The following is a 15,820-nucleotide window of genomic DNA, read 5'->3' on the forward strand; positions in this document are numbered from 1 at the left end:
AGCAGTAAAAGGCTTGCCGTACAGTTCGTCTGATAGCACCCCTACCCGTTCACCAAGCACCCCACTGCTTGTGGCTTTGGAGGCCAAAAGGTATGTTGGAGAAAGAACTGGAGGCTGGATCCCAGGGAGCTGGGTGTTTGTAGAAGGGGGGGGGGGGGGGGGGGGGGTAGTTCTAAAATCCCCAAGACCAAGAACGTTGGTGCAATATATTCCAGGAGGGGGCCAGAAAACGGAGGTTAGCCATGGACAGCACTGAAGATTGGAGTTTGTACCTCTCATTCCAGGCTAGGTGGAGCAGCCACAGGCAACCCACGGACGGCAGGTGCAGTAATTCACAGTGAGGCCCAATCAGCACACCTGGAGGGAAATCCCACGTCACTGGAGCAGCAGTGGGGAGACTCTGCTTAGCAGAAAGAAGTGCTGGGGGTCGGGGCTACTCGGAGCCTAAAGATTCCTTCTAACGGGAGACAACAAGCCTTGGTAGCTGCAAGAGACACCGAGCACAGGGGTACTGGCCTGAAAGGAGAAGCGAGGGTTCACCGTCTCCCAAATTAGACAGCTGACAGACGACCAAGGGTACCACTCCAGACCACGACCTGTGATGCAGGCTCAACCCAGTTGCAGAGGGCAGCAGATACACACAGCTGAACGTTGTTGCTGTAGGTGCCTGCAGATGCAGGGGAGTGACTCCGTCCCTCCAAGGGAGAATCCTTCTTGCTTCTTGGTGCAAGCTGAAGTCTCTTTGACCCCAGAGGATGCACAGCCAGGAAAATGTTGCAGTTGCTGGAAGGAGCCGGAGAAACAATGTTGCAAAGCAAAGTCATCACTGGAGTTGCAGTCTTGTTGGCTCCTGAAGAGACCAATTGCTGTTCCAGTGGCCAGAAGTCAAAGTAAACGATGCAGAGGAGGCCTGGTGGAGTCTTGCACGTCGAATCTGGGGACCCCCACCCTCAAGGGAGTCCCTAAATAACCCTAAAAGAGGGTTTGGTCACCTTTCAAGGTGACCACCGATCAGGAGGGGCCTCGGACGTCACATACCTCAACTGGCCACTCAGATGCTCCCAGGGGCCTCTGCACATCTTGGTTTCAAGATGGCAGAATTAGGTGGCCACCTGGAGGAGCTCTGGGCACCAGCCGTGGGGTGATGACGGACAGGGGAGTGGCCACTCCCTTTTCCTCTGTGCAGTTTTGTCCCAGGGCAGGGACAGGGGGTCCCTGGACTGGTGCAAACTGGTTCATGCAAGGAGGGCATCAAATGTGGCATTCTAAGCAAACCGGTGGCTTTGGGAGGCTACCCCTCCCAAGCCTTGCAACACCTATTTCCAAGGGAGAGGGTGCTGCCTTTGTTCTGCCTTCCCCTGCCTGAGCTGGTCAAGCAGTAGGAGGACAGATACCTGTCTGAGGGGTGGCAGCAGCGCGGGCTGTCCAGAAAAACCCAGAAGACTGGTGAGAGCAATGCTGGGGAATCCTCTAAGGAGCCCCCAGAGTGCAAGGAATCAGACAACCAATACTGAACAGTATTGAGGAGGTATGATTTCAACATGTTTGGTACCTAACATGCTTAGATTTGGAGTTACCATTATGTAGCTGGAAACAGGTACACATATAAAATGGCTTCCCCGCACTTATGAAGTCCAGTGTAATGGAACAGGAGTTTGTATGGGCACATTTTGCATGGGCTCCCATGGGTGGCATAATACATGCTGCTGCCTATGGGAGGGCCCCTGGTGTCCCAAAGTCCTGGGTACCCAATTATCATATACTAGGGAGTTATAAGGGGGAACACCAGTATGCCAACTGTGGGACCAAATTTAGAGGGAGAAAGTACAATCACTTGGGTCCGGGTTAGCAGGATCCCAGTGAAAACAGTCTAAGCACACTGATGATAGGCAAAACCTAGGTGTACCCATACAAAAAAAAAAAAAAGGTTACTTTCCTACAATGGGGTTCTAATGTCTCCTTTGTCCATGCTCAGTACAAGAAAGTAGGTTGTTGTGCATCTGGCGAGGGTTGGGCTAGAGGGGAAGAGTTGAGGTGGACTTGGGCCCTCTGTCATGGTGCAAATATCCCTGCGGGTAGTGTGGTGTGCAGGGATTGGGTGGATGGGCGGGACTCCGATCGTGGCATGGGTGAGGAACTGGGGGAGGTTGAGGGCAGGGGTGTAGTATAAAATGAGATCTAGAATGGTGAATTTAAGGAAAGCACCCCAGTGTGAAATGGAAAACTCCGGGATGGCTAAATTATGCGGGTACTGACCAAACTGATGGATGCCAGGTTAGTCGATGCTCATGGATCCGTGTGGATATAAACAGATGGAGAGGAGGGGAGCCACATTCAGGAGGCTTGCAGTCCTGTTTGGTTCTGCACAGTTGCACTTTAGTCCAGGTTTGAAAGCACTTTCTGGGGAGGTAGGGAGTTTGTGCTTGGCAAGTAGTAGCATGGGAAGCACTTTAGCGACTGGATGCACTTTGAGCTTTTTCCTGGCATGTTAGGTGCAGTAGCTTTAAGCACTCCATGCACTTTGATTAATCATGTTTAGCCCTGGAGAGTGGAAGGAGGGTGAGGAACCTAGGTGGTTTTGTTTAATGTCAATAGATTTAACAATAAAAAGAAGCTGCAGGCTACAGAAGCTTTGGTGGCGAAGGATACGTTACTTACCTGTAAATCCTAGTTGTCTTCCAGGGGTATCCTCAAAGTCATAAACACTGAATATTCCCGCCCACGTGCGGGGATCCCAGAGCATATATAAACACATATGTATAAAATGTATATAAAAAAAATAAATAATTCTAATTGAGAATATATTAGTACAAATATATTATATACATGTGAAAGCAATAATGCAGTCTTTTGAGAAACAGGCTAAAAATTATTTATTTTTTGTGAAGTTTTTTTTTTTTTTTTTAAATTAAACTCTTCAATTAAAGGTAAAACCTTTCTGCAATCAAAGTAGAGAGCATAGAAAGTATAAAGAATCCACTGTAAAAGAAAAAACTACATTGAAAATAAAGGAGCATTATTAGCCATTAGGCTGCATGCAGGTTAACGCAGCAGAACCAAAAAACTGGCACCGGGCCTTTAAGGCCCTGAGCACCTCCAGTATCCCACCATGCCTCAGAGGTGAGAGTGAGATGACAGTTGGTTCACAGTTAGGTCTGTACTTTTTCATTGTACTAAGAAGAATTAGATTAGACAAATGAGTTCTGCTGTACCTCTAAAATCATGTCCGGGGAGGAGGGTGGGTTGTTTAGGACTTTGATGAGGATACCCCTAGGAGAGAACTAGGGTTTACAGGTAAGTAATGTAGGAAGTTGGGGGTTCAGAGCAACCCCAAAGTCACCACACCAGCAGCTCAGGGCCGGTCAGGTGCAGAGTTCAAAGTGGTGCCCAAAACGCATAGGCTAGAATGGAGAGAAGGGGGTGCCCCGGTTCCGGTCTGCTTGCAGGTAAGTACCCGCGTCTTCGGAGGGCAGACCAGGGGGGTTTTGTAGGGCACCGGGGGGGACACACGCCCACACAGAAATTTCACCCTCAGCGGCGCGGGGGCGGCCGGGTGCAGTGTAGACACAAGCGTCGGGTTTGCAATGTTCGTCTATGAGAGATCTCGGGATCTCTCCAGCGCTGCAGGCAGGCAAGGGGGGGATTCCTCGGGGAAACCTCCACTTGGGCAAGGGAGAGGGACTCCTGGGGGTCACTTCTCCAGTGAAAGTCCGGTCCTTCAGGTCCTGGGGGCTGCGGGTGCAGGGTCTCTCCCAGGCGTCGGGACTTTAGGTTCAAAGAGTCGCGGTCAGGGGAAGCCTCGGGATTCCCTCTGCAGGCGGCGCTGTGGGGGCTCAGGGGGGACAGGTTTTGGTACTCACAGTATCAGAGTAGTCCTGGGGTCCCTCCTGAGGTGTTGGATCGCCACCAGCCGAGTCGGGGTCGCCGGGTGCAGTGTTGCAAGTCTCACGCTTCTTGCGGGGAGCTTGCAGGGTTCTTTAAAGTTGCTGGAAACAAAGTTGCAGCTTTTCTTGGAGCAGGTCCGCTGTCCTCGGGAGTTTCTTGTCTTTTCGAAGCAGGGGCAGTCCTCAGAGGATGTCGAGGTCGCTGGTCCCTTTGGAAGGCGTCGCTGGAGCAGGATCTTTGGAAGGCAGGAGACAGGCCGGTGAGTTTCTGGAGCCAAGGCAGTTGTCGTCTTCTGGTCTTCCGCTGCAGGGGTTTTCAGCTGGGCAGTCCTTCTTGTAGTTGCAGGAATCTAATTTTCTAGGGTTCAGGGTAGCCCTTAAATACTAAATTTAAGGGCGTGTTTAGGTCTGGGGGGTTAGTAGCCAATGGCTACTAGCCCTGAGGGTGGGTACACCCTCTTTGTGCCTCCTCCCAAGGGGAGGGGGTCACAATCCTAACCCTATTGGGGGAATCCTCCATCTGCAAGATGGAGGATCTCTAAAAGTCAGAGTCACCTCAGCTCAGGACACCTTAGGGGCTGTCCTGACTGGCCAGTGAGTCCTCCTTGTTTTTCTCATTATTTTCTCCGGCCTTGCCGCCAAAAGTGGGGCCTGGCCGGAGGGGGCGGGCAACTCCACTAGCTGGAGTGTCCTGCTGGGTTGGCACAAAGGAGGTGAGCCTTTGAGGCTCACCGCCAGGTGTGACAATTCCTGCCTGGGGGAGGTGTTAGCATCTCCACCCAGTGCAGGCTTTGTTACTGGCCTCAGAGTGACAAAGGCACTCTCCCCATGGGGCCAGCAACATGTCTCGGTTTGTGGCAGGCTGCTAAAACTAGTCAGCCTACACAGATAGTCGGTTAAGTTTCAGGGGGCACCTCTAAGGTGCCCTCTGGGGTGTATTTTACAATAAAATGTACACTGGCATCAGTGTGCATTTATTGTGCTGAGAAGTTTGATACCAAACTTCCCAGTTTTCAGTGTAGCCATTATGGTGCTGTGGAGTTCGTGTTTGACAGACTCCCAGACCATATACTCTTATGGCTACCCTGTACTTACAATGTCTAAGGTTTTGTTTAGACACTGTAGGGGTACCATGCTCATGCACTGGTACCCTCACCTATGGTATAGTGCACCCTGCCTTAGGGCTGTAAGGCCTGCTAGAGGGGTGGCTTACCTATACTGCATAGGCAGTGAGAGGCTGGCATGGCACCCTGAGGGGAGTGCCATGTCGACTTACTCGTTTTGTCCTCACTAGCACACACAAGCTGGCAAGCAGTGTGTCTGTGCTGAGTGAGAGGTCTCCAGGGTGGCATAAGACATGCTGCAGCCCTTAGAGACCTTCCTTGGCATCAGGGCCCTTGGTACTAGAAGTACCAGTTACAAGGGACTTATCTGGATGCCAGGGTCTGCCAATTGTGGATACAAAAGTACAGGTTAGGGAAAGAACACTGGTGCTGGGGCCTGGTTAGCAGGCCTCAGCACACTTTCAATTGTAAACATAGCATCAGCAAAGGCAAAAAGTCAGGGGGCAACCATGCCAAGGAGGCATTTCCTTACACAACCCCCCCCAAACGAAAGAGGATGAGACTAACCTTTCCCAAGAGAGTCTTCATTTTCTAAGTGGAAGAACCTGGAAAGGCCATCTGCATTGGCATGGGCAGTCCCAGGTCTGTGTTCCACTATAAAGTCCATTCCCTGTAGGGAGATGGACCACCTCAACAGTTTAGGATTTTCACCTTTCATTTGCATCAGCCATTTGAGAGGTCTGTGGTCAGTTTGAACTAGGAAGTGAGTCCCAAAGAGGTATGGTCTCAGCTTCTTCAGGGACCAAACCACAGCAAAGGCCTCCCTCTCAATGGCACTCCAACGCTGCTCCCTGGGGAGTAACCTCCTGCTAATGAAAGCAACAGGCTGGTCAAGGCCATCATCATTTGTTTGGGACAAAACTGCCCCTATCCCATGTTCAGAGGCATCAGTCTGCACAATGAACTGCTTAGAATAATCTGGAGCTGTTGGCTGGCCTCAAGGTTTTTGGTTGCCTTTTCCATGTACTCTGCCATTCTAGAGCGAAGGCCAAGTACATAGTCCACTATGTCCTGTTTAGGCTCATGGAGAGGTCTCTCCCAGCCTTCTTTAACAAGGGCAAGTGGTCCCCTTACAGGATGACCAAACAGAAGTTCAAAGGGTGAGAATCCTACTCCCTTCTGTGGCACCTCTCTGTAAGCGAAAAGCAGACATGGCAAGAGGACATCCCATCTCCTTTTGAGCTTTTCTGGGAGCCCCATGATCATGCCTTTTAATGTCTTGTTGAATCTCTCAACCAAGACATTAGTTTGTGGATGGTATGGTGTAGTGAATTTATAAGTCACTCCACACTCATTCCACATGTGCTTTAGGTATGCTGACATGAAGTTGGTACCTCTGTCAGACACCACCTCCTTAGGGAAACCCACTCTGGTAAAGATACCAATGAGGGCCTTGGCTACTGCAGGGGCAGTAGTCGACCTAAGGGGAATAGCTTCAGGATACCTGGTAGCATGATCCACTACTACCAGGATATACATATTTCCTGAGGCTGTGGGAGGTTCTAGTGGACCAACTATGTCCACACCCACTCTTTCAAAGGGAACCCCCACCACTGGAAGTGGAATGAGGGGGGCCTTTGGATGCCCACCTGTCTTACCACTGGCTTGACAGGTGGGGCAGGAGAGGCAAAACTCCTTAACCATGTTGGACATATTGGGCCAGTAGAAGTGGTTGACTAACCTCTCCCACGTCTTGGTTTGTCCCAAATGTCCAGCAAGGGGAATGTCATGGGCCAATGTTAGGATGAACTTCCTGAACAGCTGAGGCACTACCACTCTCCTAGTGGCACCAGGTTTGGGGTCTCTGGCCTCAGTGTACAGGAGTTCATCTTCCCAATAGACCCTATGCGTTCCATTTTTCTTGCCTTTGGACTCTTCAGCAGCTTGCTGCCTAAGGCCTTCAAGAGAGGGACAGGTTTCTTGTCCCTTACACAGCTCCTCCCTTGAGGGTCCCCCTGGGCCTAAGAGCTCAACCTGATAAGGTTCAAGCTCCAAAGGCTCAGTTCCCTCAGAGGGCAGAACTTCTTCCTGAGAAGAGAGGTTCCCTTTCTTTTGCTGTGTTGTAGTTGGTTTCCCAACTGACTTTCCTGTTCTCTTGGTAGGCTGGGCCATTCTTCCAGACTCCAGCTCTACTTGTTCACCCTGTGCCTTGCACTGTGCTCTTGTTTTCACACACACCAGTTCAGGGATACCCAGCATTGCTGCATGGGTTTTTAGTTCTACCTCAGCCCATGCTGAGGACTCCAGGTCATTTCCAAGCAGACAGTCCACTGGGATATTTGAGGAGACCACCACCTGTTTCAGGCCATTGACCCCTCCCCATTCTAAAGTAACCATTGCCATGGGATGTACTTTTCTCTGATTGTCAGCGTTGGTGACTGTGTACGTTTTACCAGTCAGGTATTGGCCAGGGGAAACCAGTTTCTCTGTCACCATGGTGACACTGGCACCTGTATCCCTCAGGCCCTCTATTCTAGTCCCATTAATTAAGAGTTGCTGTCTGTATTTTTGCATGTTAGGCGGCCAGACAGCTAGTGTGGCTAAATCCACCCCACCCTCAGAAACTAGAATAGCTTCAGTGTGGACCCTGATTTGCTCTGGGCACACTGTTGATCCCACTTGGAGACTAGCCATACCAGTGTTACCTGGATGGGAGTTTGGAGTGGAACCTTTCTTGGGACAGGCATTGTCTCCAGTTTGGTGTCCATGCTGTTTACAGCTGTGACACCAGGCCTTTTTGGGATCAAAGTTTTTACCCTTGTACCCATTGTTTTGTGAAGAGGCTCTGGGCCCACCCTCCTGTGCAGGTTTTTGGGGGCCTGTAGAAGACTCTTTACTATTTTTAGTTTTGGTTGTCTCATCACCCTTCCCCTGGGGAGTCTTTGTGACCCCTTTCTTTTGGTCACCCCCTGTTGAAGTCTTGGACACCCTTGTCTTGACCCAATGGTCCGCCTTCTTTCCCAATTCTTGGGGAGAAATTGGTCCTAGGTCTACCAGATGCTGATGCAGTTTATCATTGAAACAATTACTCAATAGGTGTTCTTTCACAAATAAATTGTACAGCCCATCATAATTACTTACACCACTGCCTTGAATCCAACCATCTAGTGTTTTCACTGAGTAGTCAACAAAGTCAACCCAGGTCTGGCTCGAGGATTTTTGAGCCCCCCTGAACCTAATCCTGTACTCCTCAGTGGAGAATCCAAAGCCCTCAATCAGGGTACCCTTCATGAGGTCATAAGATTCTGCATCTTTTCCAGAGAGTGTGAGGAGTCTATCCCTACACTTTCCAGTGAACATTTCCCAAAGGAGAGCACCCCAGTGAGATCTGTTCACTTTTCTGGTTACACAAGCCCTCTCAAAAGCTGTGAACCACTTGGTGATGTCATCACCATCTTCAAATTTTGTCACAATCCCTTTGGGGATTTTTAACATGTCAGGAGAATCTCTGACCCTATTTATATTGCTGCCACCATTGATGGGTCCTAGGCCCATCTCTTGTCTTTCCCTTTCTATGGCTAGGAGCTGTCTCTCTAAAGCCAATCTTTTGGCCATCCTGGCTAACAGGAGGTCATCTTCACTGAGAGCATCCTCAGTGATTTCAGAAATGTGGGACCCTCCTGTGAGGGACTCACTATTTCTGACTAACACAGTTGGAGACAGGACTTGAGGGGTCCTGTTCTCCCTATTTAGGACTGGAGGAGGGACATTGGCCTCCAAGTCACTAATTTCTTCCTCTGTGAGGTCATCATCAGAGGGGTTGGCTTTTTCAAACTCTGCCAACAGCTCCTGGAGCTGAATTTTGGTAGGTCTGGAGCCAATGGTTATTTTTTTGATATTACAGAGAGACCTTAGCTCCCTCATCTTAAGATGGAGGTAAGGTGTGGTGTCGAGTTCCACCACATTCATCTCTGTATCAGACATTATTTTGCTAAGAGTTGGAAGACTTTTTAAAGAATCTAAAACTGTTTCTAGAATCTAATTTCAAACTTTTAACAAACTTTTAAACTCTAAAAAGACAATGCTAAACAGGGACTTAACACACAAGGCCCTAGCAGGACTTTTAAGAATTTAGAAAAATTTCAAATTGCAAAAATCAATTTCTAATGACAATTTTGGAATTTGTCGTGTGATCAGGTATTGGCTGAGTAGTCCAGCAAATGCAAAGTCTTGTACCCCACCGCTGATCCACCAATGTAGGAAGTTGGGGGTTCAGAGCAACCCCAAAGTCACCACACCAGCAGCTCAGGGCCGGTCAGGTGCAGAGTTCAAAGTGGTGCCCAAAACGCATAGGCTAGAATGGAGAGAAGGGGGTGCCCCGGTTCCGGTCTGCTTGCAGGTAAGTACCCGCGTCTTCGGAGGGCAGACCAGGGGGGTTTTGTAGGGCACCGGGGGGGGACACACGCCCACACAGAAATTTCACCCTCAGCGGCGCGGGGGCGGCCGGGTGCAGTGTAGACACAAGCGTCGGGTTTGCAATGTTAGTCTATGAGAGATCTCGGGATCTCTCCAGCGCTGCAGGCAGGCAAGGGGGGGATTCCTCGGGGAAACCTCCACTTGGGCAAGGGAGAGGGACTCCTGGGGGTCACTTCTCCAGTGAAAGTCCGGTCCTTCAGGTCCTGGGGGCTGCGGGTGCAGGGTCTCTCCCAGGCGTCGGGACTTTAGGTTCAAAGAGTCGCGGTCAGGGGAAGCCTCGGGATTCCCTCTGCAGGCGGCGCTGTGGGGGCTCAGGGGGGACAGGTTTTGGTACTCACAGTATCAGAGTAGTCCTGGGGTCCCTCCTGAGGTGTTGGATCGCCACCAGCCGAGTCGGGGTCGCCGGGTGCAGTGTTGCAAGTCTCACGCTTCTTGCGGGGAGCTTGCAGGGTTCTTTAAAGTTGCTGGAAACAAAGTTGCAGCTTTTCTTGGAGCAGGTCCGCTGTCCTCGGGAGTTTCTTGTCTTTTCGAAGCAGGGGCAGTCCTCAGAGGATGTCGAGGTCGCTGGTCCCTTTGGAAGGCGTCGCTGGAGCAGGATCTTTGGAAGGCAGGAGACAGGCCGGTGAGTTTCTGGAGCCAAGGCAGTTGTCGTCTTCTGGTCTTCCGCTGCAGGGGTTTTCAGCTGGGCAGTCCTTCTTCTTGTAGTTGCAGGAATCTAATTTTCTAGGGTTCAGGGTAGCCCTTAAATACTAAATTTAAGGGCGTGTTTAGGTCTGGGGGGTTAGTAGCCAATGGCTACTAGCCCTGAGGGTGGGTACACCCTCTTTGTGCCTCCTCCCAAGGGGAGGGGGTCACAATCCTAACCCTATTGGGGGAATCCTCCATCTGCAAGATGGAGGATCTCTAAAAGTCAGAGTCACCTCAGCTCAGGACACCTTAGGGGCTGTCCTGACTGGCCAGTGACTCCTCCTTGTTTTTCTCATTATTTTCTCCGGCCTTGCCGCCAAAAGTGGGGCCTGGCCGGAGGGGGCGGGCAACTCCACTAGCTGGAGTGTCCTGCTGGGTTGGCACAAAGGAGGTGAGCCTTTGAGGCTCACCGCCAGGTGTGACAATTCCTGCCTGGGGGAGGTGTTAGCATCTCCACCCAGTGCAGGCTTTGTTACTGGCCTCAGAGTGACAAAGGCACTCTCCCCATGGGGCCAGCAACATGTCTCGGTTTGTGGCAGGCTGCTAAAACTAGTCAGCCTACACAGATAGTCGGTTAAGTTTCAGGGGGCACCTCTAAGGTGCCCTCTGGGGTGTATTTTACAATAAAATGTACACTGGCATCAGTGTGCATTTATTGTGCTGAGAAGTTTGATACCAAACTTCCCAGTTTTCAGTGTAGCCATTATGGTGCTGTGGAGTTCGTGTTTGACAGACTCCCAGACCATATACTCTTATGGCTACCCTGTACTTACAATGTCTAAGGTTTTGTTTAGACACTGTAGGGGTACCATGCTCATGCACTGGTACCCTCACCTATGGTATAGTGCACCCTGCCTTAGGGCTGTAAGGCCTGCTAGAGGGGTGGCTTACCTATACTGCATAGGCAGTGAGAGGCTGGCATGGCACCCTGAGGGGAGTGCCATGTCGACTTACTCGTTTTGTCCTCACTAGCACACACAAGCTGGCAAGCAGTGTGTCTGTGCTGAGTGAGAGGTCTCCAGGGTGGCATAAGACATGCTGCAGCCCTTAGAGACCTTCCTTGGCATCAGGGCCCTTGGTACTAGAAGTACCAGTTACAAGGGACTTATATGGATGCCAGGGTCTGCCAATTGTGGATACAAAAGTACAGGTTAGGGAAAGAACACTGGTGCTGGGGCCTGGTTAGCAGGCCTCAGCACACTTTCAATTGTAAACATAGCATCAGCAAAGGCAAAAAGTCAGGGGGCAACCATGCCAAGGAGGCATTTCCTTACAAGTAACATCTCCTTCTCTTCCAGGGGATCCTCATCAATAGTCAAACACTGAATAGATTAGCAAGCCCTTCCTACACCCCTGCGGCCGGTGAGGTAGAAGCACAAGCAGCATATTTGTCTTAGTTACATAAATTTCTTAATGAAGCCTGACACACTTGATTGTCTGTCTTAGCATATGAATCCAGACAGTAATACCTTGTAAAGGTATGCACCGATCTCCATGTTACCGCCTTGCATATTTCGGGGATGGGTACATTCTTAGGAAGTGCTGTCGTCGCTGCCTTGCCTCTTGTAGAATGAGCTTTAGGCTTGGCAGCCAATTGTATGTTAGCCAATGGGTATGCAGTCATAATACATGAAACTATCCATCTAGAAATCGTCTGTTTTGAGTCCGCCCTGCCTGTTCTCATGTGTTCGTAGTTTACAAACAAGCGATCAGATTGTCTGATGCTCTTAGTCTTATCAAGATAAAATTTTAGCACCCTCTTCAAGTCCAGCAAGTGCAATGTTCTCTCTGCCGGAATAGCAGGTTTGGAAAGAAAGTAGGAAGCAATATGGTTTGATTAATATAGAAGTTTGAAACCACCCTAGGTAATTAAAAAATTTAAAAATAAAAAACAGGGTGGGTCCGCAGAACTATTTGGTTATCGTGAAAAACTGTATAGGGTTCTTTAGAACAGACAGCCTGAATTTCGCTGACCCTTCTAGCCAAAGTAATGGCAACAAGAAAAGCGGTCTTCCACGTAAGGTGTTGCAAAGAAGCTTTGTGAATGAGCTCCAAGGGAGCGGCCTTAAGTCTAGACAAGACCACGTTCAATTCCCATGGACGTGAAGGTGTACGAATTGGTGGAAAAACTTTTCTTCAAACCCTCTAAAAAAAATCCTCAACCACTGGCATACTAAAGAATGAATGTTGTGAGGGCGATTTATGATAAGCCGTAATGGCAGACAAATGTACCTTAATGGAGGAAAACAGCAGTCCTGACTTCGCAAGGTGGAGGAGGTAGGTCAGGATTACCTCATCTTAAGCCAGGATAGGATTTACATCATTCTGTCTGCACCATATGTAGAATATTTTCCATTTGAACGCATTGGAGCGTCGCATCGAGGGTCTTTTGGACTCCTTCAAAATATCCATGCATTCCTGTGAGAGGCCTAGTTGTCCATACTGCAGGAATTCAGGAGCCATGGCGTCAAGCTCAGCAAGGGAAGGCTGGGATGTAGAACTTTCCCCTCTAGTCTGTGGAGAAGATCCAGTCTGCCCGGCAGCCTCTTGTGAGGTTCTTCTGACAACTGGAGGAGATCTGTGTACCAATATTGGCGAGGCCATTCCGGGGCTATTAGTATCATCCTGGTTCTGGACCTGTAGAGTTTGTTGAACACCGTGGGAATTAGGGGAATGGGTGGAAAAGCGTAGAGAAATGTCCATGACCAATCTACCAACAGAGCACTCTCCTTCGTCCCTGGTGGGTAAAACCTGGATGCGAAGTCTGGGCATTTTTTGTTGGTTTCGTCGGCAAACAGATCTAATTGAGGCTGCCCCCAGTGCTGTAGAAATGTCTGCTAGGACATCATAGTGAAGCACCCAGTCGTGCAAGTCTGATAGATATCTGCTTAGAGAATCCGCTTTTGTGTTTTGTTCCTCTGGCAGGTGAACCGCTGTGATTGACAGCCTCCTCGCAAGTAACCAGTGCCAGATGGTTTGTGACTCTCGAGACAAAGGGCGAGATCTGGTTCCCCATTGTCTGTTAAAATAGTACATCGTGTTCATGTTGTCTGTTTGGACTAAAATGGATTTGCCCTTGATGGATGGGTAAAATGACTTGAGAGCCAGATGAACTGCCCTCAGTTACAGCTGATTGATGTGGTACTGCTGCTCCTTTTTCGACCAGAGGCCTTGGGCTTGGAGAGGACCCATGTGAGCTCCCCAAACCTGCAGTGGTGCAACTGTTACAAGGGTCTCGGTAGGAGTGCTCTGATGAAAAGGAACCCCTACTAACATATGTTGTCGGTGAGTCCACCACTGTTGCGAGGTTTTTGCCACAGGTGAGAGGATTATTCTGTCTTCCCATCTGGCTGTGAGTTGACTTCACTGATCTTGCAGGTTCTCCTGAAGAGGCCTTATGCGTAATCTGCCATTTGGGACAATGAAAATGCAGGAGGCCATGGAGCCCAGTAGCGATGCTATTTGCCGGACTGTGGGTCGTAGAGTGTGAAGAATAGTGTAACACTTCTGCAGTATTGATAATAGTCTCTCCTCTGAAGGATACACTCTTTCTAGATTGGTGTCGAGCATTGCTCCTAGGTAGTGAAGTCTCTGGGTTGGAGTTAGTATGGACTTTTGAAGGTAGACCTGTAGATTTACATAATTCGCATACTTCCTTGCGGTATTCCTTGCGTCTGTCTAGCCCTACGGCTTTCAGAGTGTCCAACTCAGGCTTCATTTTGGCCATCTCATCATCTGTATGGGTCCCAAACAAAGAGCTCCCAGTGAATGGCAGGTTCAGGATGCGATGTTGAGCCTCCTGTTTTAAACCTGTGAGGCGCAGCCAAGATGACCTCCTTGCACATATGCCATGTGCATATCCATGAGCCGCTAAGTCCGAGCCATCCGCAGCCATACTGATCACCTAGTTGGCTACTAGACTTCCTTCCTGAAGGATCTCTTAGAAATCCTGTCTGTCTTCTCTCTACAATTTGTCTACGAACCTGTTCAGAGAGTCCCACAAAGACGGGCATATCTTCCTAAAAATGAAGAGGCACTAGAAGCTTTCATAAAAGCTGCTGAGGTACCACACATTTTCCTACCCAACAAATCCAGATGTTTGCTCTTCTTATCTAAAGGGACCGTTGATGAGGAGGCTACAGAATGGGTCTTTTGGGCAGCAGCTAGAATGACAGAGTGCGGTGGAAGATCAGCTCTGAGAAAGGATCCTGGTCTGGGGCCTTATATGTCTATAGGATCCACGTAGGCTTGCTGGTGTCAGAAAAGTGTCCATAGCTGGCTTCAGAAGACCAGGAACCAATGGTAACAGCTACCTGGAAGAAGTACGATTGGGCAGCGTTTAAAAAATTACAGAGGATGATGTTGTCAGTTTCGCAAGGTCTATATTGAGCTTCTGGGCCCCTCTAACACACACGTCATTGAAAGTGGTTATATCATCCACTGGAGAAACTCTTGCCAGAGGAGAAATATTTGAGTAGGCGAATAGTCTCTAATCGAAGACTCAGACGTTGTGGACCATGAAGGGGATCTGCGTTTCTGGTGATGGGATCTAGAGACCCCCGGGATCTTAATCTTCACCTGGATTGTGATCTACTTCTTGTGCGCAACCATGAAGGACTGCGCCATCGTGGATCGGGCAGGTCAGAGGATGGCATTGTCGTCCACTTGGCAGGAGTTGTTGGAGAAGGTGTTTGTGGAAAAGAAGCCAAGGGAGAATACAGCCGGAAATATTGAGAATCTGGAGATTGATGAGCCGTAGTCTTGTTAAGGCTTTCCAACCACAGATTTATGGGGAAAAGCTGTCCTTGAGATGAGGCCCTTGAGGACGCCACAGATGATTTACTCGGTATAGGGACAACCGGGTCCTGAGGCGGTAAAGTTGTCTCAGTAGGTGAAGTTTGAGAAGCTATTTGTGATGCGATCGTCATAGGTGAGTGTGACCTTCCTGACTTCTCTAGTCTTGACGTCTAATGCCTCGACGGCGACTGATGGCCCAACGGAGGGGTATGTCTCGACGTTGACCGCCTCAACGTCGAGCGATAGCCCAACGGTGACGAGTGCCTTGACGTCAAGTGGCGTCTTGTCAGTGGAGACCTCGACCTTGCCCTTGAGGTAAATTTTGACGTTGGATGTTTCAACGTCAGAGGATCTTGGTTTGCCTTTGACGGCGTATGAGCACTCCTGTGCTTACTTGACGTCGATCAGTGGGTGGCCATCGATTGAGATCTATCCCAATGAGGGAGTTGTTTTCTCGACGTCATGTCCCTCAACGTCATCTGAATCGCCGTCGACCGAGGTGTACTCCTCAACATCGGTTGACGATGTCGATGTGACGGCGGAAGCGATGACTTCAACGGCGAACAAACGGGGATTTTCCTACCAGCAGACATTGATCTTGCTCGCCGCTTGTCAGAAGAGTCTTTGTCTCTGGAGATCTTCTTATGAAGAGAGGAAGATGAGGTTTTCTCTCTCTCTCTCTCTAATGTAGCCCATGCAGACAAATCCTTTCTCTGTCTTTCAAAGTTCTCTTAGACAGATTTTGCAGGTCTCAGGACAGTGACTCTGTGGCAAACACACTACGCACACTGAGTGTGGATCTGACTGGGCTTTCTTTTTGTCACAAGCAGGGCATTTCACAAGGAAAATTTTTACTTTACTCAGGTAGTAAGCTAAAACGTTGAGTAAAGCAGAAAAATAATTTTTTCAAAA

The 15,820-nt window shown here is 49.6% G+C and overlaps 1 protein-coding gene across 1 annotated transcript in view; it reads right to left on the reverse strand.

Moving 5' to 3' along the window:
* RTF1 (RTF1 homolog, Paf1/RNA polymerase II complex component) overlaps window positions 1–15,820 on the reverse strand; it is a 306,552-nt gene that overhangs the window by 173,394 nt on the left and 117,338 nt on the right.

Source organism: Pleurodeles waltl, chromosome 9, assembly GCF_031143425.1.
Source record: "Pleurodeles waltl isolate 20211129_DDA chromosome 9, aPleWal1.hap1.20221129, whole genome shotgun sequence".
NCBI lineage: Eukaryota > Metazoa > Chordata > Amphibia > Caudata > Salamandridae > Pleurodeles > Pleurodeles waltl.